General features: G+C 45.3%; 1 protein-coding gene across 2 annotated transcripts in view; it reads right to left on the reverse strand.

Annotated features, from left to right (window-relative positions):
• Positions 1–24,690, reverse strand: part of COG6 (component of oligomeric golgi complex 6) — a 1,358,763-nt gene that overhangs the window by 428,102 nt on the left and 905,971 nt on the right. The gene's annotated exons all lie outside the window — the stretch shown is intronic.

Below are 24,690 nucleotides of genomic sequence, written 5' to 3' on the forward strand. Positions count from 1 at the left end.
CATAAAGCTAAGGGAAGTCCAGTGCACTTGCGCAAATCAACCCAGATCCTGACCTTATTAAATTATGGTGTGTGCATGTGAGGGAGAAAAACAGGGGATACAGACTAAGAGTACACTGAGTAAATCAAAATGACTTCACTTTAGGTATAGTTCACCATCACCGATATCTTTTATAGATTCACATGCTTCTTCATTATTCCTTGATGTCGAAGAATGATGCTCGCTGGTAAAAAATGTACATCTTTTTCCCACAGCCATACACACATATTAACATAAACATGTTCAGTGCCAAAATTAAGACAATTTTCTAAGGCTATTAGGGCTTGTTTCATCCCAACTGCCACTATCCCTACTTACCTAATCCCACCTTCATCACTTTGAATGGCAGATTCAAAGCACACAAGAATAACAGTCCAGCACAAACTCTGGAGAGGCCAGATGGGTCGTATGTGAATCTATAAAAACGTATTTATGAAGAACTACTATCCTTATCGCTAAGTAACTTAGATTTCTCCAGCACTGGATTTTTTTATAGATTCACATGCGAAAGGGAGATTTTTCTTAAATCTTACTTCTAGGGTCAGAATTATGAGTCTACTTGGCTTACGGGATGTTTCTTCTTAGTTATCCTCACTCTACAGTGGTAGCATGAACAGAGCTGTCAAGGCAACTCTTCAGAATATGAGAGCTGGTTCAAGGTACAATAAACACTTTTGATAGGTTCACAATAAGGACATATCCTCACAATAAATATCTACAAAATATTTACCAGTAAGTAAATCAAATAGCATTTACATTAAACTGCACCAATGCACAACACAGGTAATCCCCACGACAGAGGAATAGTGCCATGGGCCTGCTATGGTATAAAGGTCCAACAGCGTCAAAACACATGCCAGGAAGCTAGCATGAGGGAGTGCTTGATTCCAGATTTCAAGCATAACAAGTGAGCACAAGGACTGGAAAGACATGAAAATACCTTCAGACCAATGGATTTTGTTGTCCCTGCTGAATGAAGGGAAAGGAGCAATCAAAACAGTTCATTCTGGACCTCAAAGGGGCTGATCTTCACAATCAGGATTATTGATGTCCAAAACATTGCAAACAGATCTTCCGTCTTCCTCCTTGGGTCAGTCGTCTCTCTGGATGATTAAGGATCAAGCAGTGGACAAAATGTGTGTTTCAAAGGGTTGGGTTTTAGATGAAACCAGCGGGATGAGGATGACAACCTCCAATCAGATACCCTATACGCCATATAAACATTTGGCAGGTAGAATTTCAGTGCTGGCCACTGCACACCAACATTCACAAGCATTCTCACAGGCAAACACAGGAGATGGGGATTCGATGGGAAGCCCACACAGGCATCTACATGGTTACTGGCTTTTACAACAACTAGCGACTCCATTTTGAGAGCATTCAGAAGGAAGAGAGCTTGCCATGAGCAGAGAGCGTTACAACTTGTGCAGCCAATATCCTAAAGTACCCTGCTACTGACCAGAACCTGTCTCAATCAGGTCAATGGACTAGGAATCTAATGGTCACCTCTTGGCAGTAGCCCTTACCTATTGGGGCTGTAGGGGACCCCAAAGGACCACACATATTTTAGAGTTGGATCTACAGTCAGATCTACATGGAACTCCCTGGGGTAAAATGGCCAGAGCATTAGACAACACCAGCAATAACATGTGGGGGACTGCAAAGGTGGAAAAAGGTGTGCTTTCTACCTTACAAAATGCTTATTGAATATACATAGAGTAGAAAGAAGTAAATACTTTAGTGGTAGGACCAGATGTTGGGTTCACTTCAAGAGTTTTTTTTGTTGCTATAATATCCTTGTACCGAAAGTAAGGTTTGTAGAATAAAACCCCATTGAACTCCACAACTTCTGCAGATTTCTTTCAACCGAGTGTTCTTCAGGAATTCCATCGCTGCAGCTTTTCCTTTGGTGGAGTGCCCAGACAGAAAACTATTTACCTAGTGATGTAAGGCTTTGAGATCACCTGAGCTTTTGTAGCTTTTAGATAAGCAAAGAATGTCTACCCAATCACCTCTGTTCTGTTAATGTAATTACAGAGACACCCTAACATCTGCTGTATGTAGTGATCGTTCTGCTGCTGACCTGACTTAGGTTCTTTAAAAAACACCAAATTAATTTCTTGATTTAAGTGCTAGTTTGATGCTATTTTAGGGAGTTACCACAGAAGGGTTCTAAGAGTGACTGTGCCCACATGAAATTTCAGGGGAGACTTCACCCTCTGGGATGATGTCATGGCCACCAGGAAAGCAGTTTTCCAGGTTTCAAACTTTGAATCTGCCGAATTCATCGGCTCCAAAGGAGGAGGCAAAAGTCTGGAGAGGATGACATTTACATTTCCAGGATCGAGCTGAAAGTGAGGCCGGAGAAAACATACCGAGCAAACATCTCAGAAAGTCCTTTATCAACAGATGGTAAAAATGCATTTCTTGTTCATGCTTTTTTCTTTAATTGTCTGGATTGTACTGTTAAATTAACTCTTGTAGATGAATGCTGAAGACTACATTCGTAAAGAGGTATGGAAGAGGATAATATGCCCCTTGGGATGTTGGGGGGTGGATATCCTCATCTCTACACCAGTTGCAAAATAAGAAAACGTTTACCACCCTGTAACTAAGGTTCTCCAGAACGGGTATCTTCCATAGATTCACATGCTATGAATATTCTCCATCAGACTCCGTGGTAAATTAACAAGGCTGAAAGCAAAGGAGAAAACTACCATGGAAGACTCTGTACATCGTCACTTCCGCCTGACCCTGCAACAGCAGGTGTGATTGTGGCTAGGTATGATTGGTCCTCTCCAGCCTCAGGCTTGTTCCTTCTGCCATGGCCACGGTGGCTCCTCACAGGCTATGGCAGGGAGTGGCTTGGACTTGTAGCATGGGGGAATTCTTTTCCTTCGCCAGCAGGGGCAGGGGAGGTCAGATGATTGGGGCCTGGTTGAGGACAGGCTGGCTGTCTGCTTCTTTCTGGGTGTTCTGCTGGATGTACTGTGGGAAATGAAGTAGGTGTGGGCACCATTGAATGCCTGTTGGGCTGAGCGGGTCAGGATTGTTCCACCTGTTACTTCTACCAGTCACCTGTTATCAACTGATCTCCCTCCTTTAGGAGCTATGTGGCTGAAGACCTTGGAAGAGCCGTTGGAGGCCTCTTAGTGATAGTGACTACTACCACAGGTACTGCTTGGAGATGTTAGAGGAGGGGTTTTGTGTCCTTTCTGTTGTTGGGGCTCTTCTGGGATGTTGATGTTCCCCTTTGTTTGGATCTTCCAAATATATAAAAAATGTTGCCCTTGTGGATTTTGTGCTCAGTGCCTTGCAGTCCGGTTGACTCATTGCTGGTATTTAATAACTCATTATTGATTTGTTTATTGTATTTTTAGTCTCTACCACCCCCCCACTCCCTGTTATCGTCTAGGTTTTGTGTGGAGTCACCTGATTTTGCCCTGCATTTACATAATATTGTGGGTTCATCATTTCATTTTCTCCATGTATGGCTTCTTTTGTTTTGCTCCTGCTTTGTTGTGTGCTCTGTGAATTTCTTCTCATCATTTCATATTATTGCACAATCTCAATAAAGCGTGTTGGCGTAAAGCACTATAGAAACAAAACAAACAAAAACACAGCAGGTCCAATTGTAAACACACAAACACCACACTCAATGTAGTGCTCTATTGGACTCATTTTGGCTCATTTGCGCCTCAGGCAATAGGCACTGTTCCCGCTTGACTCCTCCCCTGCAGGACATTTTCAGATTCTTGCAATACCTGGAGAGTGTACGATATAGAGTCTCGTGTACGGTTGGTGGGAGAGTCACATGTGAATCTATGAAAGATATTAATGCTGGAGAACCGTAGTTAAATGTAAGCACGTTTTTCCTTCATCACTGGATCTCTCGAAAATTCACATGCTTTGAATACACTATAAAGCACTTAAAACACGCCAAGGCAGTATCTTTCAAGGGAGGAGGAGACGTATGTGGCTCGGTTCAATGAAACAGGCTCTGAGACACCGCCTGTGCGAACTTCTATTCCCTGGTGGCCTTCATGCCCATACAATGGCACTTGGGAAGCTTATGATTCGCCTGTCAAGTCACTGCTCTGGATCTGCCCTCAAGGGCAACACAGGCAGGCAACGCCATTGTGGCCACCATTGCTCTGGCAGAATTTTGGCTCTTCCAGGAAGTGGCCTTCTTGGTAAATCTCGTTGCATGATCAAATCTAACTGGGTATGCCAGCTTCAGAGATTCCATTAATGTGAGTAGTGTAGGAAAAGCATGGTGTCACAAGTATGATACAGACACAATGGGTACAATTTGTAAAACCCACATTGAAATTGTTGGGGCTGGAGAAACTCCTACTTGGCCCTATAACTAAGATGGGATTAGTCTCAACCATCAAAAATTAAATACTGCAGTCCTAGTGGAGTCCGTCCAAAGAAAATGGCCTATGCTAACAAAACCTAATGCCTGCCCAATCTATTGTACAAAAAAGTGTAAAGAGGAGAAATGTATGGAAAAGGAAAAATCAGTGTTCAAATGATAAGTCCCGGGAGGGTAGCTCAGGGGCAACGTGGTCGTCTTGGAAGCAAGACGACACGTAGCAACACAGGTCCGCGCTTAGAAACCTCTGGGTATTAATTGCGTTATAATTAACCTATCATATCATATCATATAATGTGGTTGAACCAGCTCTCCTCCCCACGTTAGACCTCCCAGAGTAAGGTGGTCCATGCAGACAGGAGGACGCACTCTGGTTCAGTCTCCAACACAATAAACAGTTCCAAAATATGGATCGAGACCCGCCTGGCCTTCCACGTAAAAGTCTCTTTTCCTGACTTCCAAAAATAAAGTTTCAACCAAAACGTTCACAAAGGTCCCCCCTTCTTTCGGGCTCAGACTTGTCACCATACAGTTCATGTAGGTCTCCCTCTGTCGCGCTCAGACCTCTCATGATAAATTTCAACATGAACTTTCAAGGGGGATCCCTTTCCCAAGTTTATTATACTTCGGGTCTCCCTCAGTCGGGCTTGGAACACTTTCAGATGTCGAAGACTTTTGAATGTGCGTGGCTTTCTTTACAGACCCCGGCAGGACCACTTCCACTCAAAGTTCACAGTTTAACTTTCCCTCTTCCCTTCTCTAGGAAGAAATCTTCTTTTTTTCCACTTATGCTGTTCATTCGCTTTATCGCTTTAAACAATGTACCTTTCACAGAGACCTTAGAGTGGGCTACTTCCTTTCACAGCTGTCCTTTACATCAAAGTTCATTCACAGGTCAGCCTTTCTTTGCATCTAATCCTCACGCATGCATCCTTCACTTGCGATATACTGTTGCAATTTCAAACTTTAACACATACCGGTCTCTAAGGTTGCTTGCCAACTCACCGGCTCTGTGGCGCCTCTTTCTCGGTTTTGCAATCTCTACTTCACGAGTCACGGTTAGTACCATATGCTTGGCCTCACCTTCTGAACTCTGCCGTTCACCTGAGAGGGTCGCTGGCGTCCTTGAAACGCAATGCAATCTTTCCTTTCGAGATCTGGCCTTCTCCACATGTATTTCGCGGCCTGTCGGAGGCAACGACAGGGCAACAGAGTTAAGAAGACCGCCTCATTTCTTGGCCTGATCAATAAAGCTTTTAGGTCACCTCTAATGTCCAGAGAGAGTAGCAACTTCTTGGTTGAGGAAGTAGAACTGTCAGAGAAGGATGGCAGTACAACCAACTGGTTGGGAGAAAGACACTGGATTTCATTGGTTGCTACGCCCTTACAACTTGTCTTTACGAAATCTACTGAAAAAGTGTATTGCCTGGAAGAAACCCCATCTCCCCCATTGTCCCTGCAGGATCAATGACTAAAAAGAAACAGTTTTCCAGGAGGTGAGATCGAGATATGCCTACGCAAAAGCTCAAATTGTTGGCACACCAGCTCCAAGAGGAGCATGTTGTTCCACTACAGATGCAATTGATTCGAGGGAATTTTCAGAAAAGACCTTTCATGGACCCTTTAATTATCCTTCCTGAGTAACAGGACAGTGGATCTCAGCAACTAGTACAGAACGAAGCTCTTGATAAATGCACCTTGAAGGAGGCTTGCACCAGACTGTCTTTGCTATGAATAATAGAGAGGGTGCTAGCAAGTGGGGAAAACAAAAAAAGTGGGTTGAGGCCTTTCTGCAGACACCAGAAGCATAACCGTTTGCCTATTCGGAGTTATACCTCTTCTCAAATAAAGTGTGTCTCTACAGTTCAAAGGTACACCAGGCAGCCAGAATTCCCCAAACTTTGCTATGCCTAACAGAGAGGGCGCTATCCGGTGGGGAAGAGAACCAAGGGGAATGAGACCTCACTGGGCACACTAAACCTTTTGCCTATTCCATAAATTGTAGCCCTTACCAAAAAAAAGTGTGTCTCTTCTGAGACACACCCAGCAGCCAGAATTCCCAAAACGTAAGAGCAAGGTGCTCAGACTGAGAGGGGTGTGCATCTTTATACTAGATGTGCCACTTTTCTCTGGAAAGGAGATTGTGATGTGGGTGAACAGCGAGGAGATTGTTCAGGGAACTACAGACTATTTGCAACCAGCGCTGCTCGGCCAAAGAAAGGGCCCCAGGCATTAACCAGCTTTGTTGTTGACAAAGGTTGTGCAACACACTTGAGAGGCAAGGGGCGACAAAGGAAGAAGGGTAGGTGACACCTCTGTTCCCAGGGAAGTTAAACACCTCCCCCAGTGTGACCATCTTCAGGCACATTTATTAGACATTTGGAGTTTCCCCAAACAGATTATCTCAGTGCCCTTATTTCAAGTATGTCTACATCTAGGCCCAGTGATGGTGACAATGCACTACCTACTTCTAAATACAAGATATAGTGGAGGCTTTGAACTTGACCATTTCTATCAAGTTCCCCTGCTGATACGTTTGTACAGACTGGCAAGTATATAAAGCTGCTACCAGTACCAGAAAACGTATGCAAATGTTATACATTTTTCAGAACTAAAGGACTTAATGAAGTTGGCTTTTTGGAGGAGTTTTCTATAACTTGGGCATCAGTTAGAGGTGTCCTGTAGAGTGCACCCAGGGGTCCAAGACTGGTTACTCTGCAAACAGGATGTGTTTGGGTGCAGGAATGCAAGATTCCAAGGAACAGTGTGTATTCTCTCATCAAAACTGCACTTCTGCAAGTGAGGAAGGTTATAATGTTAATAAGAACCTGGAACGCCTCTTTTGAAAGAGCCTTGCTGCTTAGCTTGTGTTGAAGTGTGTTCTCTGGAAGCAGTCCTGTTACAGAACAAAATGCCCCATATTCAAAATGATTGAACTGTGGCATCAAGCAATCGTCAGAGCACAATTGTTGCATCTTCAGAAAGGAGAAGGGGTCCGTAATCTATGTCCATATGACCAGGGAATTTTTGCATATGACCTGGGGAACAAACCTCTAATAAATTGGAGTGGAAGACCCATGAACTTGAAACGATACTTTGATGTACATGATTGATTAGATATACCTATTTTCAACCATGATATGATCTTCTACAGCACAACCGTGCTGAAGATTGATTTTCTCAAGCACACATTGGAAACAACAGAGGAATGCCCTCCTGCCATTGCTCCTACTGGCAAACCCCTCGAGTATGAGCTGTTAATTTTGCTGTAGGCTTGAACTTGCAGCATTGCTCCTTTTTCCCTCCATTACCTGATTGACTGTGAGGTATGGCTGTCCTAGAGAACACAATGCATCCTGTTGCGGGTGGCGTTCAGTGATGTTAATGTTGGCCCATTGGCTAGTAAGATTGGCCAGTGCGGATTATTGACCAGGCAATTTCTGTGCCCTGCATTATGGTAATTTTGGCACAAACGTCTAGCTCGGGATCTGTGTTACTGGTAATGTTGAGAACAACCTTGGGTATCCATGAGTTGCAAAGGGAATTTTAATTACTTACTGTGATGTGACCTGAGAGCGGCCAACGAATACACATGTAAATCCAGATATTGATATAGGGGAATTGATACAGAAGGAAAGTGAAGTCCGAAGCAGCCTCAAATCTCAATTCTCACACCACGATTTAAGTAGTCTAGCAGTGGGCCTAATTCATGCCATATGTTTGTTAGATCAGGCCAAGCGGGGGGGCTTGTTTTTGTATAGTGGAGCCTTGCTGCCAGTATCTGCTTGCCAAGGGAATTTGCCTTTCACCTGAGGGTGCAGAACATGGCAAGAAAGACTGGGATAATCTCTGTTGCGCCAAACTAGTCTGTATCCATTAGAATGGGAAAGCTATTTTAAGCATTTACTGACAGACTCTACTTCCTTTTCAACTCATCCATTCTACTTGATGCAGTGACATTTAGGACCAGGTTTGAAGTTATGTTTATCCTCGTAAACAAGATTGCAGCAAATCTCTAGATAGTTATTCCATCAGGTCGTACCTCCTTTGGCGTCACACACTCACCCCATTCATCATGTTCAGATTAATATGCATATGGGGTATCTTCATAATCGCCTCTAGCCCTTTCATGCAAAGATCCAGAGTTCCTTTTGATGAGGCCTCAGATTAGACCTCCCATTGACAAAGCCTTTATTTTTTTATTTGGCCCATTGCAGAAAAAGCCTCTAATAGATGAGGCTTTGTAGACTGGACCTCCCACACATGAAGCTGTCATGGATGAGGCCTCCCTTTGAGCCTCCTGTAGATGAAGCATCTCATACCTGAGGCTTTCGTGAATGAGGCCTCTTGTAAACAAGGTCTTTCGTTGATGAGGCCTGAATGCAGAAAGCTGATGCTTTTAGAGCGCGGTTAGCAGGACTTGTGCAGTGTACGGATTTCTGGTCCCAAACCCTGGTTTCCCTTGCTGTTTGATCCAGCCCACTTGGTTCACTCTCCTGCCAAGTGGGACCACTAGGAAGACACCTCACTTCCTTGTTTAAGTCCCAGACCCCTGGTTCTCTCCTTTTTATGATTGGCTCTCTTGGCTCATCTTCCCATCAAGTACTGATGCCTCACTTCTCATTCTGGGTCCCAGACCCCTCTCTGGTGGTCAGTGGCTTTCGTGACTTCACTGGGCAGAGGAAGCACTTCTCTGCTGCAGAGCCTCCTTGCTGCCCGCCCTGTGTCCCTACCAGGCCTCCTGATCAACCCTGAACCTGCTACTGGGTTCCGGTAGCTATCTGGTCTTTCCTGGGATCGGGCGTCCTCGCAACAGCACCAAAGCTCCATCCATGGGCTGTGCGAGTCTGCGGTTCTCTTTTCTGCTTCCTGTGGCTGTGCCACCACACGATTCCTCAAGACGGGCGTGGAGGTTACCTCTTGCGTGACCGGCTCCGGACCTCGACGGGTGCTTTTCTTGGTCTGCTGCTTGTCTTGGTCTTCCGTTCTGCCTAGTTCTTCTTTCTTTCGTGCAATTCGAGACTCCCGGGTTCGTCGTGGGCTGAAGGAAATGACACCAAGTCCCTTTTCAGTTTCCTTTTTATTTTGGAAACTACATCCTAGCGCAGCGTCCACACCTGCAGTGGGCGCTGACAAGTCAATCCTTACTCCTCCAAGGGGCCACCATGTCCCAGTACTATGGTCAAGGAAATCCTAGGGCTCTTAAGGATCTTCTCCGTCCCAGTACCTTCAACTTTACAGATATTACAGAAGTACATAGATCTAGCCTGTTCATGGGAGTGTGTGTTAACAGAGTAGTCTAATGACTCTGGGAGTGTGTAGGGTACGTTTGGAGGGTGTTGTGAGAAACCTAAAAGGTATTCTCACTTCTACTCCCCCTGGATCCTCTTCTCAGGTGGCCAGGGAAAGACCATTGCTTTTGTATTCTGACCCTCGGGCGGGGAAGATAGGGAGGATCAGCTGGGTGGAGGGCCCCTGAGGATTGGGAATAGTGTGCGCTCTGGCGAGACATGGTACCCCTCTTTCCCTGTTGAGGAACAACCAAGTCCTGCCCCGACCTTTGTAGGCTACTGTAGAACAGTTCCCCTCATTTCCCCCACATTTGACATTTGAAAGTACTAAGACGAAGAAGAGGAGACTGAAAGTAATGAACACTACATCTCTATTTCACCACTTTGGTACTGGGACGATGAAGATGCTTGCAAAGAACTGTTAGGGTCAGGCATGTCCCTTTAACTATGGTCAGGAAAGACTCATGGTGAATCCACACCTGCAACCAATTGAAGGGTTACAGGTGTATAAAGAGAGCCCAGGGAAACAACATGGAGAGAGACAGGGAGGCCTGTGTGGAAGATGCCAGCAGGGGACCCATGTAGTGAGGAGACAGTAGTGGTGGGGCCTGAAGGGAAGCCAGGATGCTGGCAAAGCCCAGGAAGATTGTGGAGCCCCCAGGCCAGGTGGGCCATTGGGTTGCCACAAGAATGGGAGCCTCAGTGCTGGGCTGCATGTAGCAGAATCTGCAAGTGAGCAGGAAGGAAAGGACGCTGACCACGTCCGTGTGGAGGAAGCATAGACACTGGAGGGTGAGAGCGTTGTTCGCAGGAGCCGGTCCATCGACTGTTGAAGCAAGAAGAATGCAGCAGCAGCCGCTGGAGAGGAAGCCGCAGACCGGTGAGTGTCGGGAGAGTCACTCGGAGCTGGGGCGCCTCTGGAGCACTGCAGGTAAGTAACACAGTGCTGATAAGGACTGATTGAATGCCAAGCGGAGTGCAAAACTTGAAACAATGCTGAACTGCATATATTGAATAAAAATTGAGTGCAAACTTGAAATAACGCTGAACTGCACATATTTAATGAATATCGAATTTAGTACAACTCTTGAAATAGGGCTGAAACATACATGTTGAATACCAAACTGAATGAAAATTGGAACTTAAGCCAAAGTAGGCATATTGAATGCAGATCCTAATGTTTTATGGGCAAAGCTGATGCCGAACAGAAGCCAAAAGGAAAGTGCCCATTTGAAAAGCATTATGCAGAAATTAGTTCAAGTGTAAAGAAGAGAAACAAAAGGTGGGGAATGAAGCAGACCACCAGAAAGTAAACTTTATAACTGGAAACAGTGCTACAAGGGTAAAACTTGGCAAGAGAGGTTTGACAAGTGGGGTCAAAGCCAGGAGGCGAACTGAGAGAAACCAGGAAAGTGTGACACTGCCCCTGAAGTCAACAGGCTGAGACTTGGAAAATGAATGGGAACCTGCACCTAGGAACAAGTGCAGATTAACTTGTGTGAACTGGAGAGCTTGGGGTTTCCTGGTTGTGCGACCCGTAATGGGTGGACCATGTGGTCTGACAACTGCGCCTAGACAAGTGAACCCTAAATGAGGAAAAGTAAAAGGCATTGTAAAAGGAACCAAGGAGAAGTACTATCAGCAGACTGGTGCGGCTAACCAGAGGATGCTATGTTGAGGTCTTTGGGAAGGGAACCCTGAGACTTGATGGATTACAAGTGCTGTCTTAAAGACGGACCCTCAAGACCCCTTTGCCTTTGAACTGTGTTGCTTGGGACTTGGGGAAGGGAGCCCCAAGGAGTGTGTGGAAGTGTATTGCATTGAACTTGGAGAAAGGTACTCTTAACATTTTGTGAACTTTCCTGAAGAGGAAGCTAAGAGCTGGACAAAGCTCAGAACGTTATGTTGAACACCATTTCTTTAATTATTGCCATCCCTACACATTGTTTAGTTTTAGTTGTGAGGGCAAGGATAGGTTTTGGACACAGCCAGACTTTTCAGCTGAACTATTTGACTCAGACAGTCCTTAGTTTTGTTCAGGTAGGGAAATCCCACCTTAGTATAGGGCAAGTTAGGCCTTCTACCATCCTGACATTTCATTTAATAAATCATCTTATTTTGAACTTTAAGTCTGCTGTCTGTGTCTTACTTCATGATGCCTTCGCAGTGTGCAGACTGCGTTTCCCGAAATGCCTTCCTTTGTCCCCAGAGGGGAGATCTCCTCCCATGAGATCCTCCTGCTGAGTACTACCCCCAGAGGCACTATCGGGTAGCGGCCTCACCACCCTGGCCTCATGGGACGTGCCTCCCCCTGGGGAGAAGTGACAACATCTCGGGATTCGTCAAAGCAGGATGTGCCTTGACAGGCAGAAGATTCTTTATGTTCATGCAAAACTGAAGAGCGACACTGAATGCATCTAAACCACTGGCATTGCTCTGGGTGACCATCCAAACCATCTCAATAGTCATGGCAATGAGGTCTTGGTTTCATGGCTGTTTCACTGGCTTCAGAGCTATCTGACTCATCATGCAGATATCTGTCTTCACTTTCTGGAATACAATCACCACCTTGGAAGCGTGAGGAAAGCATACAATAACATGTCTGTACAGTTCATCGAGAACGCCTCCTGTACTGATACCCCTTGAGGACATTTTGTGGTGAACCTCTGGCACTTAGCATCAACAGTACTTTCAAACAAGTCAATTCCTGCTATACATCACAAGCAGAATATTCAAGCTACTATGACATTTTCCAGCCCCTACTTGTGCATCTCCTAAAGATTTCTGCTGGGGGGGGAATCGTCTAGCGTGTTTTGAACACCTAAAAAAGTATTCCACTATCACTGATACATAATGTTTGGCAGCCTGTTTCCAAGATCTTGTGCTTCTTTTGAAAGTTTTAGTGACCTTATGCCTCCTTACATGTTGATGCAAAGAACAACTTATTTACCTCTCGTAATGTTCTTTCTGATGGATGTTCCTCCCACAGATTCCTCATCTTAGATATATTCTGTGGCAGCAGTAAAACCTCAGAAATTATTTCACCACCAGGGGGCACCATACAGATTCAGCATCGAGAGCCCCTTCATATTCCTCAGCTTCGGGATCAGAAGTGAGGTTGATATAAATAGCCAGCAACGTGCACCTCAGTTTCCTCATTTTTCTTCGCTGTGCTCAGCCGTGTTGGGGAATAATGCTTTCTACTCCTAAAAAAATAACCTGTGGATTGTACCTGGAATGAGCAAAGTATCTCTCTGATTGTGTAACGCTCACCTGGTATCCACGGGGACGCCACCCAATCTGGCTGGACTGCTTCCGACCATGGAGAGACTCTCTTGGACTTGTGTTCGGCTGAGGACCAAGACTGAAACACATGAGTTCAGGTTTTAGTTTATTGTCTCTTTCAGCCCAGAGCCCACCTCCCTTGTGGACCCAACGACCCCTTACTGCTCTCCTCATCTTGTTCTTTGGTAGGGTGTGCTCTCCGTCCTGCTGTTCTATGCAGGGGTGCGTTGTGGATGGGCGCATCGCAACCTAGTTGCTTCACTGGTGCGGGCCTTTCAGAGTCCAGACCTGCTGTGACCCAGTTCGTCAGGTAAGTCCACTGTTTTGGTAGCTTGTCCTTTATTTGTAATTGCCCCTATTAATGCCTTTCCTTCTTTCTTACGTGGGGAAGGAGTTCTGGCGATGCCGTGCTGCCAGTGGGCTGTGCATGCGATGGTAAGTGAAAGCGCGGAGCGCAGCGCTATGTGCTTTTATTGTGCTAACCTGTTCGGTATTCCGTTCTTGCAGGCCGCCGTGATGTTCCGGACTGTATGTTGCCGAGAAGATGGAGAGCGGTGAGTAAGTGTTGTTCGAACCACCTTCTAGCACTTATGCGTGTTAATCGACCTTAACTTTCCTCTTGCAGGTCGTTGAAAGGCCCGGAATGGACATGGACCAAAAGCAAGTAAAATTCAGGTAAGCGTGCGCTTTTTGGTTGTTTTTTCTATGTTGCAGAATATACGCTTACTAATGCTGTTTCTCTGTTCTTCCCAGGTTACGGCTTCCAAGAGAGAGTGAGCGTTCGCCAAGATGCTGGATGTTCGAGATTCAGGAGCAGATAACAGAAGCAGGGCTCGCTGACTGGTAAGCAAATTCTAACGGTATTCTTGTTCCTGTGCTTGCAGGAATCGGGCCCCGAATGCAGAGGAAGATTTGAGTGACCGCGGTGAGCGTCACACTGCGACCAGCAGAGTAACGCGAAGCGTGTTCTCCAGCTTGAGCGTGGCTTATATAGCCTGCAGGTATCCCAGGTGCCCCCAGGCCTGACCACACCCTAAATGCTAGACCTCATGGCTCAGTTCTGGAACTGAGCCATGCGGGGGTATCCATGTTGTGAAAATGTCATTGTGAGTTCCAGTTCTCCAATTTCCCATATGAGCCTGGCCCCAAGGCGCCAGGACTGACTCCAAGAGAGTCTTGGGGGACATAATGGGGCCCTTGGGGCCATGATAGAAGACCGTGGTGCAGCCTAGGTGACCTGACTGCCAAGGCCAGGGGCAGGGGTCATGAGGCAAGCAACCTTTTCTTCTAATGGCTTGTGTCCTCCCACAGATTCCTCATCTTTGACTCCCATTAGTAGTACTTTCCATTTTGCAATCTCCTCACAAAGCATGTTTTAACACTGATCTGCCGAATTGCGCATCCTGGCCATCCCAGGCATCCAGGCAACAATGCTGACTGAACGTGTGGATGGGTGACCATGTCACAACTTGCCAAATGTCCACAATAGGGACTCCTCGCTGCAAAGCTGAGGAAGCTGCTAGGCTCTTAATCCTCGGGCACCGATTTACCCGCTATATTATAGCATTCAAACCACCAGCACAATCCATCAGGAAATGGTTTGTTTAGTAATAGCCTTTCCCATTCTAAGGCCAACATACCCTACAAAGAGCTGGTCGTCCACTCTGAAGCTATTTGTTCTTGATGAATAAAAGCTCAGAGCCATTTTATGGTCCAATCTGTACAGTCTCTCCTCTTCTTTACGACGACGAGTGTTAGGGAGAATTCTCTGTAAAGGCTAATTTCCCAAACCTAGTGAGTCCCCCAGCAGCTTTGCTGGATTTTTTGGGGGTTTATTTTTTCTCCTGCTAAGAGTGAGACTCTTTTTCTCCCACTCTTAGACATGATTTGAGGTGTTCCTTTGACTTTGTATGTGTTCTATGGCCTATGGGCTCCTTTCCCCCATAGGGTTTCATGTGTTTTTGATATGTGGGTTACACAGCACCCTCCGTGCAGTAACCCAGGGGTGTCGTAGCGACCCCCAAACATAGACTCCATACCATGGGACTGACTACTGTCTCCCAGGGCATGTAAAGTCACCATTGGCTTTACTAGTCTTAAATTGTGAACAGAACCAGATACAAACCATCATATTGTAGACGTACTGGTCAGGGCAATTCGATTGCCCCAGGGTCTGTTTTTCGAGGGGGCACTGTCCAGTCCCCCCCGACCGGAGTTTTGGCTGGTGGCAGTGGATACTACTTTTTATATTCGACCGCAAATATATTCCTATGGGATTTTCCCATTGTTCGAGGCTACCACTTTTTAAAATAGCCTCGAACATACTGTTGGTTTATTAAATTAATATAAATTCACCGGTTGGTATTTTTTGCCGAAACTTGGTCCCAAAATGGCGTTTGTGTTCGCTTCTGTGACTCCAACCCAAGTCGAGCCCTTTGTTCTACTTATTGGCGGGCTTCTCCACAGAAAACTCCAAAAGTGGTGCCACTCTGACTGGGTACCACAGGAGGTGTGGGAGGGGGTTTAGGCAACCTGGACTGAGTTGCCTCAGCAATTCAAGTGGCACTCTTGTGTGTTTGGCCCAAGTGGTGAGCCATCTGAGGACATCTGGTATGATGGGAATCAGTGGGAACGTATATAGCAGTGGAAATTTCCAGTCCACTATGATTGTGTCTCCCATTGCTCCTCTCGGGGGAAATTCCCTGGAGCAGAACAGCTTGCACTTCCTGTTGGATCTGGACGTGAACGGTCAAGTTGAGGTGTTCCCCAGAGGGTGAAGATCTCTATAAGGACTTCCTGGCATAGCTACCACTCGTGGGAGATCAAATACTGCTTGCTCAGTGTGTCCAGTGTTATGCATTGCCGCTCTGCAGAGTGACCCTACGCCCCTTCTTTTTTTGAGGTAGAACTGTCTTTCCCTGTATTGAGGGCAAAAAGGCCATCAGCACTAGTGGGAAGCCTTCCTCTTGGATGAGTTCAAGACCATTATGATGAACTGTGGCATTTGTGAAGGTGTCATTTGGGACTTCTTGATGTTGACGGAGAAGCCCAGTTTGCGCAGGAAGGGGCAGCGGGGTTTAGGTGATCTTGCGCTTTCTCTTGTGAGTGGGCCCTGATTAGCCTATCGTCGAAGTAAGGGAAGACATTAATTCCCTCCCTTCTCAAGCTGACTGCCACTTCCAACAGCAGCTTGGTGAAGACCTTCAGGTGAAGGTGAGGCCGATTGGCAGTACCGTGAACTGGTATTTTCTTATTTTTATTTTATTTATTTGCATTTTTGGCCGGGGGCATCGAGGCACTGTTACAGAATTGTATCCTCCCGGGACTGCTGATTATGAATCTCTAGTACTTCCTGCGCTTGGGATGTTATAGGCACAGCAAGGCATAAAATAAGCAGTGTTGCATAGCAATGTGCTATGCAATTCTGTAGGTTTGCTACTTAAATTGACACGTGTAGCAAATATAGCTATTTAAGTTACCCTGTTCAATGAAAGCACATCTCACCATGCATTCCTCTCTTGCTCTCAGTGCTATTTTTTCTCTGTTCACTGCAAGTTCAAAGGGGGAGAGATAGAGAGAAAAAAGAGAGAGAAAAGAGATAGGAAAGAGAGAAAACAGAGAAAACAGAGAAAGGAAAGAGAGGAGAGAGAGGAGAGAGAGGAGAGAGAGAGAGAGAGAGAAAGAGAGAGAGGAGAGAGAGGAGAGAGAGAGAGAGGCAGTAGTACTAATTTCCTCCACTCTTAAGTGCCAAAGGCCGGGGTGGGAGTGCTAGCAAAGATTTTCTTTTTCTTTTTCAAATAATTGAAAACCAGAGGTTATTTGGGATGATACTTTTATCAAGCCAACTATATCCTCTCTGGCAAAGACCAGTATGTGTTTACATAAAAGATAGTCATGCAATTCAGTTTCTAAAAAATAAGTTGTTACAGAATGACGGTATTGCTACTGTAAAATACTCACTTCATTGTCTCCATGCTTTACAGAAAAGTTTAGGTTGGTGTATCTAAATCTCAAAGTGTAAACCATATTTCATTTTGTTGGGGAAGATGCATCGTATTGACGAGTGAACACCTTTGACAATGTACATGATCACATGTCCAAATGCTTTAGATGGCAAACCTTCTGTGACCTGCTGGTTGCATTCATCTGTGCAACTGGTGCTCAACCCATGAGCTGAACACATACTCCTTGACATTCTATCTTATCACCCTGTTGTTTTATACCAGCAACCTGAAAGTGAGATGGCAGGAAATTACAATAAATGCTTTTGTTTTGTAGGTAAAGTTTTTTTTAATGAAAATGGGTTTTAAGTGGTAAAAAAACTGAGGGTTACGGGGGGACCACCCCCAATTAAAAAAAATTAAGAAATAAAATGAATTTTTCCGATGCATTTTTTGTCGAGGCTTTTGAATTCGATGCTTTGGATGTCGAGGCTATCACTAGGAACCAGCTTGCCCAGTTCTCTGCCTGCTACATTATTAGTATAATTGTTCGGTTTTATTTGACCGAATGTTACATTTGACCGAATTTGGCTAGTAACATTTGATCGAATAAAACCCAACAATTAGGCTAATAGATACCGAACATGTGGAGCGGGGTTGCAATGGTGTCTCTCCCTATGTTCGGTATGTATTAGCCTTGGGGGGGGGGGGTTTCAGTGGTGTCCCCTGCTTCCTTAATATTGGAGGCGGGGGACCAGAAAAAAAAAGAAAAAGGCACCCTGCGGAGTCTGATCCGACCCACATCAGAGGGACAGATCTGATGTGCATCAGGCGGCGAGTAAAAAGGTAAGTAGGGAAGGGGGATGCTGGTTGGGAGACGGGTTGGTTTGAGCTTGTTTGATCATCTGAGAAGTGATTCCATGCGGGCTGTTTTTTTTTTCCGATCAGTTTGCCGCAATCACTTCTTACACGATCAAACATCCCCAAACCCTTGCTAAACACCTTAAGACCTTCCTCTTTGCTTCTGCTTTCTCTCCTCCTCTACCCTGCTGGTTGAAACTGAAACTGCACTGGTTACATGGCTACCCTCTGATCTCGGGCCCAGGTCCCCTCCCGCCAGTTGCACACCTGCACTGCCCCCCCTGGCAACCCTTGCACTTGGGGACTGTTTCTGCATCCCTACAGCCCCCTACCAGCACTTGACACCTGATTTCTGCCCTTACCCTTGCACTTGCCACCAGCTGGCCACACTTTTTATTTATTGTCTTAATTTCTTCTATTTATTTATCTTTATTTTATTTTACTGTTTGTCCTTCCTGAGGAACATTTTCAAGCGCCTCGGGTCCAAGATGGGTTGCAGTCCCCAGTCCTCCCTCAGAACAAGGGAATACCAACCCAGATTCCTTTCGGCTAAAGGCACTGGTTCTATCGCACCTTTTGCTAGTAGGGAAGTAATCTCATGTTGGAGTAGCAGGTCTGAGGTTTTGATTTCAGGATAGGAGGTGGGCAGGTGGGGGCGTCTGATGTTTGGGAGACGGTACCCTTGCGAGAATATCTGCTTGACCCATGCATCCAAAGTAATATTTTGCGATTCTTCATAATAGTGGGTCAGACACCCTGCCACATGAGAAGTGTGTGGGATGAGATTAGGAAGGTTTTGGTGTCACTGTTGAGGCTGACGAGACAGAAGTGACCGAAGAGAATTGACATGCTTTCCCGCAGTGCCTCTTGCAAGTCTGGGGTATCTTCTTTGCCTTGTGGCTGATTGACCTCTTCCTCTTTGGCTGTATGAGCTATAGTTACAAATGTTTTCCAGGATGATGAAGGCGGCTGTACCATTTGCTGTTGAATTGCCCTCCTCAACCCCCTTGGAAGATTGTAGCATCTCAAGGCTGTCGTCCGCTTTTGATCCAAAGAGGTTATGGCCATCAAAGGGAATTACCAGTAACCTACCATGAACGTCAGGCATAACTCCAGGCGTTCTCAACCAAGAGAAACGCCTCAACACCAAACTGGTGACAATTGCTATTCCCAGGCAATCTGAGGTGTCCAAGCCAGATTGTAGAGCCTTGCACGATGCTTCATTACCATCTGCAATAATGTTTATAAAGCCGTCTCTTTTCTCCCCTTCTGGGATACCCTATGCGACTTGTTCAATGATCGCCCACAAAGTATGGGCATCTTTTGCCAAGGCACAGGAGGAGTTAACAGCCTTGAACACCATGCTTCGTGAAGCAAAAATCTTTTTTGCCCAAGCATCTACCTATCTGTCATCCATATCTGGGGCCAGGATGGATAAAGCAGACGTGTTGGCCCTGATGTAGCACCCTGAGCCACTAGGCTCTTAGGGCTAGGGTGCTTTGTGAGGAAAACCGGGGTCAGAGGATGCAGGCCTGTACATTTTCATAAGATCTCCTCTTACTGCTGGCACTGAGCAGTGCTTTTGCCAAAACTCCAGAAGAAGGTCCTTTAAGGCTGCATGGAAAGGATATACTGGCTCATTTACCGTGCCCTTATCCAGAATAGCTGTTAAGTCGTATTCTGTAACCAAACTGGTTGGGAGTACCCCACCCTAAAGCCTCTGATTCCTTACCGATGACTGACCTGTATGCAGCATTGGGGTGTGCATGGGCGTCTTCCTGGTATACTGTCAGATGAAGTGTCCATACTACTTGCCCCTTGGAGACCTGCAGCCAGATTCCCTATCATGGCTTCCGCTGAGAAAGGTTCTTCAGGAGGATGTATTAGCTGCATGGGTTCTAGCCCAAAAGAGATTTCCTCACTTTAATAATCAAGAATTCTCTCAAAGGAGCTCATAAAGTCTCTCCTCGATGTCGGTGTGTAACGCAGCACTGAAGTGACTTCCAGCTTCAACACTGATCGGTCTATCGAAGAAGGCGCCGGGTTGGTTTCCGAAAAGCATTGATAGTGACACGGCTGTTGATGGCAATGGGCTTTTTGGAGGTTTCTTAGGCATCATACTACGGCCTTTCAGTGCACCTTACAAGTGCTTACTAAAGTCCCTGATGGTTTTGATTCGAGCAGTCGGCTCAAACCCTTGTTTCACCGTTGACTCAGAAGAGGAGATCGATGGAGCAGCTTTTTAAAAAAAAATCTTAAGCATTTTAAGCCTAAATTTTTCCCCCTTCTCCATTGATGTGGATTTAGTTAGGATCCTTACCTGCCTTTCTGGGAGGATTCCGAGGACAAGAGTTTCCTTCTTCTCTTATTTTTCTTTGACAGCAAAGATTGATGAGTGATGGGAATAACTCTGAGTGCGATCTCTTATGCTTCCTCGACTTTCTCTTTTTCTCCCAAAGTCGATCAGTTGACGACTCAACCTCTCTTTTTCATCAGAAGGACGTACCTTTGAGGGCGCAGAACTTTGGAGACTTGGAGGAATTTCATCCAAGCTTCAATTTCAAACGCCTCTCCTTCAAGGCCTGCCACGTCATGGATTGACGTGAGCCGTAGTTGGCCGTCTCAACACAGATACCACATCGACACAGATACCACAAGCATAGCCGGTGAAGGTTGGTGATCGACATTTTACCATCACAATTCTCACAACGCTTAAAGCCTGAAGGCTTTGGAGTTGAATTTTAAGAGTATTTCAGAATGACACAGTATTCTGAGGTGTGAAGTGCTCCAGCATGAGCATGTGGAAAAACGGAACTGAACGGTGCTGGCTATTTTACTGAAGTCGAGGATTGTCAAGGGGCTCTCGACGCTGAAGTCAAACAGCACCCCTGGTGGTGAAATCATTTTCAAAGTCTTGTTGCTGCTGCAGAATAGATAGATCCATGAATCCGTGAAAGGACACAATCCATTAGAAATATGGTTCTTGTGCTGCCTCTTTTGATGAAAGTAAATTTGTTCTAAACATTTTTACTTTTCAGCCTTGTTAATGCTTTTTATTAAAATCAATGCCAGGTCAATGAATTTCTTGTTGTCCTGATGAATGTGTGTTAAAGATCATACGCCAAAACATTTATATGACCCATGACATTGTAACTGATAATGTGTAGTCTTTGATAACTGTTGCTCTTTTTATTGTTTTAGCGTTATACACTTCGATTCAGTTTCTGATTTTGCGCAATTTATGAATATGCAAAACTTCTTTAGGTACATTATGCTTTTTAGATTCTTTTGTCTACTGTTTTGCAATTTTGAATATTGTTTTACATGTTTCATTAATGTTGGTATTTCTTTTTGTAACTTTGTATAAATACAAATATAAATGCTTGGATATGTACTAATTGCACTTTGTTGAGTTATTATAATTAAATAAAGAAGAAAAAAAATTACTAGGCATAAACATTCATTGTTTTGAGGTTTGATTGTAAATTGACCTCTTGTTATACAATTACAAACAATGGTTTATGAAAATTGATATAAATGTATCTCCAACAGAAGAACTTTCTGCTTGAGGAAGGATAGCCCAGGTGCAACGTGTTTGTCTTCGAAGCAAGACAACGCAGCGCAACACAAGTTTGAATCCCGATCCCGTGCTTAGAAAACAGCTGTTGGTATTAAGCATGTTATAAAAGAACAATTATTATAATATGTTAGTGTGCTTTTTGCTTGACTCCACCAACCAGTACCACAAAAACTGGAAATCCTGCAATGTGCTGTGACGTTTTCTGTGCCAAGCACAGCACTCATGAACTCTATACTGTCCCTGGTTCCAGTGAAGATGTAGCTCCATTAATTGCAGGTCTAAACACTCGAAGAGACAACGACACTGGTTTACAGTTTGAAGTTGCTTGCTGCTCTCTCTGATCCAGGTATGGTTATGCATGCAATCACTCTAGGCAGAAATGCACCGACACCAGGTCAGGACCTTGGTGAAAGTCCTGGCGACAGAGTGCTCATCAGAATGCAGAAATATGAATGGGCAGTGTTCCCCACAATAAACCTGTGGTACAGATGCGGCATGATGTGGATTGGTCACGTCACTTAGTCATTTTGTAGTTCAAGTCAACAAAGAAAAACCTGTGGCTGGATTTGAGGAAGTATTTCCTTGTGTGTCAGCATATGGAAGGCTTAATGCCAGATAGATTTTTTGGGGGAGAATGGGATTTGTAGTTTGCTGTATTGATTTTGTTGTCTTCGTCACAAAGTAGTAACAGGAGTAAACTCCAAGCCCCCGATATTCCTTAGGACATGTGTCACCATGTTTCTGCGAGGCATCTCAGCCGGTTCCTTCCTAAACAGACGCAAATCAGTGTTTCACTGTATCTTTGCCGGCTACAGATGGGGTGATGTCTGATAGAACTTCAAGATGCGCCTTTAATTGAACATGTGCAGCACATATTCATCCAAGGTAATATCTTCCCGCTGTTAGGAAAAGTGGGATATTCTACCTCTCCAATGGTGTTTAAGGCAGCCTGGTTTTGTTGGTGCTTGCCTGTTGGCACCTGCTCCCCTTGGCCTGAGCGAAAAGCCTATATTCTTGTTGGCCATTTTGGGGAGAATGATGTTAGTGGGTAAAAGGGACCCTGTTCTACATGTCCACCTCCTCAGCCAACTCAAGGTCCGATAGCTACGCAGTGTTGGTTCTACTGACTGAGGATTTTCCGGCACAAAGTCTATGGAGCATCACCATGCCTTCTCTCCTGGATCCTGAATTACTATACCCAGCTGAGACCTCCCATCCAGCCACATGCAGCAAAGGTGAAATGCCAATGAATGGCTGCACCCAGTGGTGGTTCTCCCCCAAAACTGTTCTCCCAGCACTTTCACCACTGGACACGCATCCCTCGGTATATGACCGTATAATATTTGTTTCTTGACCACCAATCTGGTTTTAGACCTACCAGAGATAAAATCCACCCATGTGAACATCCGGATTTAATTATTCAAAGCGATTGACAGTACCATCCCTAGCCATACTGATCCTCTTCAACCTCTGCTGCTTTTGACACTGATAACAATAACCTCCTACTCCATCTTCTCTCTGAACTAAGGGGATCATTGGCAGTTATTTAAATGGATCCCCTTGTTTCTAATGACTGGTCAGCAAAAGTATCAATGGACCAGTTCACATTGAAATCTCTTATGAACAGAGGATCCCAGAGGGCCCCGCCAACAATGAATCCTTCCCAACACCATTCCAAATGTATGCAGACATCACACAAATCCTGATTAAGCTATAGAACTCTTGACAATCACTAGTACGCATTGAATTATGTTTATGTTTATTGAATTTTTATAGCGCTTTAAGCCAAAGCGCTTTACAATATAACAACTGGTACAAAAGTGAGAGAAGCATATTTACAAACATGAAGAGGTCATTAGAACAATAAGTAGAATTATTTACAAGGGGAGGAGGGGGTAGGTGAAGGGAGTTACGTGTAGGATTTGACATAGGGGGAGGATGAGGGAGGGGGCAGGGGAAGGGAGAGTGATATGGTGTCCTCATTGCCCTTAAGTAGTATTTGTTACCAATTTAAGGTCAGAGGGGAAGGAGAGAGGATGGGGGGAAATGAGGGTGGGCAAGGGTAGGAGGGGAGGGGTAGGGAAGGGAAGTCAGGGGGGGGAGTGAAGAAGATGGGCTTTCAGGGAGTGGTGGAAGGATAAAGAAGATGGGCTTTCAGGGAGTGGCGGAAGGATGAGTAGGTAGGGGTGGAGCAGATGGAGAGCGGGAAGGAGTTCCAGTGCAGGGGGGCCAAGAGTTGGAAGGGGTGGAAGCGTGAGGAGCCACATGGGGCTAGGGGTACAGTGAGGAGGAGGTTTGCTGAGCGGAGAGAGCGGGAGGGGGAGTAAAATGAGAGGAGGGAGGAAAGGTAGAGGCGCGCCAGGTCATGGAGAGATTTGTAGACAAGACAGAGGAATTGAAATTTCAGTTGTGAGAGGAAGGTAAGCCAGTCAAGTTGAGAGAGAAAGGAGGAAATAGAGTCTCGAGGGCTGAGGAGACTGAGTACGGATAGAGGAGTGGTAGATGGATTTTAGAGGAGTTAGAGGAGAGACAGGGAGTCCAAAGAGGAGAGAGGAGCAGTAGAAGAGGTGGGAGAATTAAACCAAATTAAAATTGGGAGAATTAAATTAAACAAATTAAACCAAAGAAGCTTTAGGGCAGGATGACACCTAGCAACCTATGCCTCAGTGGGGGGTATGCAAGATCATTCTGTGTGGCAGTACCAAAAAAAAAGGTTCTATCATTCATCTGGCTAAATACTTCAGGTACACCTGCATCCCCCAAAACTGATGTAATCTGCACTAATTTGGAAGTAATTTTGATCAGACTCAAACTGATTATCTGATATTGTCTCCAGGAGTGAACGTGTTTCAAGAGATCCTAAGTGTCCAGAAAAAAAAATCTTTGGTTAAGGAAAGCTCTCAAGACCTCCTTGTGCCAATAGGCCTTTTCCTTGCTGCATGCTCATCGCTTATCGCTGACTCTAGATTTAGATTCCCCCATTCAGCAAGTGGGGGGGTCCCTAGGCCATCCAAAAAAAAGGGCTTAATGCAATCTTATAACCAATCTTATAACCGATCATGGAAGTAGCTTGAGATGCAGAATTTTACAATAAAACGTGTGAAGAAAAGTGGAAGATGTGACTGTATTCAACTTTAGGTTTATTTAAAGGCACCCAGCGGTAGGGAGCTGCTGACCCTCTCACATGAATGGTAGCTGGCTCTGAAATGGGAAGGCGCATGGAACAACGCGTGTGTCATCCCATTCCAGGAATGTATGTGGACGCTACAACAATATGGTAATACATATAAACTATGAAAGTGAAAACACTGCTTG

The sequence above is a fragment of the Ambystoma mexicanum genome, chromosome 7q (assembly GCF_040938575.1).
Source record: "Ambystoma mexicanum isolate Mex_15411 chromosome 7q, UKY_AmexF1_1, whole genome shotgun sequence".
Classification (NCBI taxonomy): Eukaryota; Metazoa; Chordata; class Amphibia; order Caudata; family Ambystomatidae; genus Ambystoma; species Ambystoma mexicanum.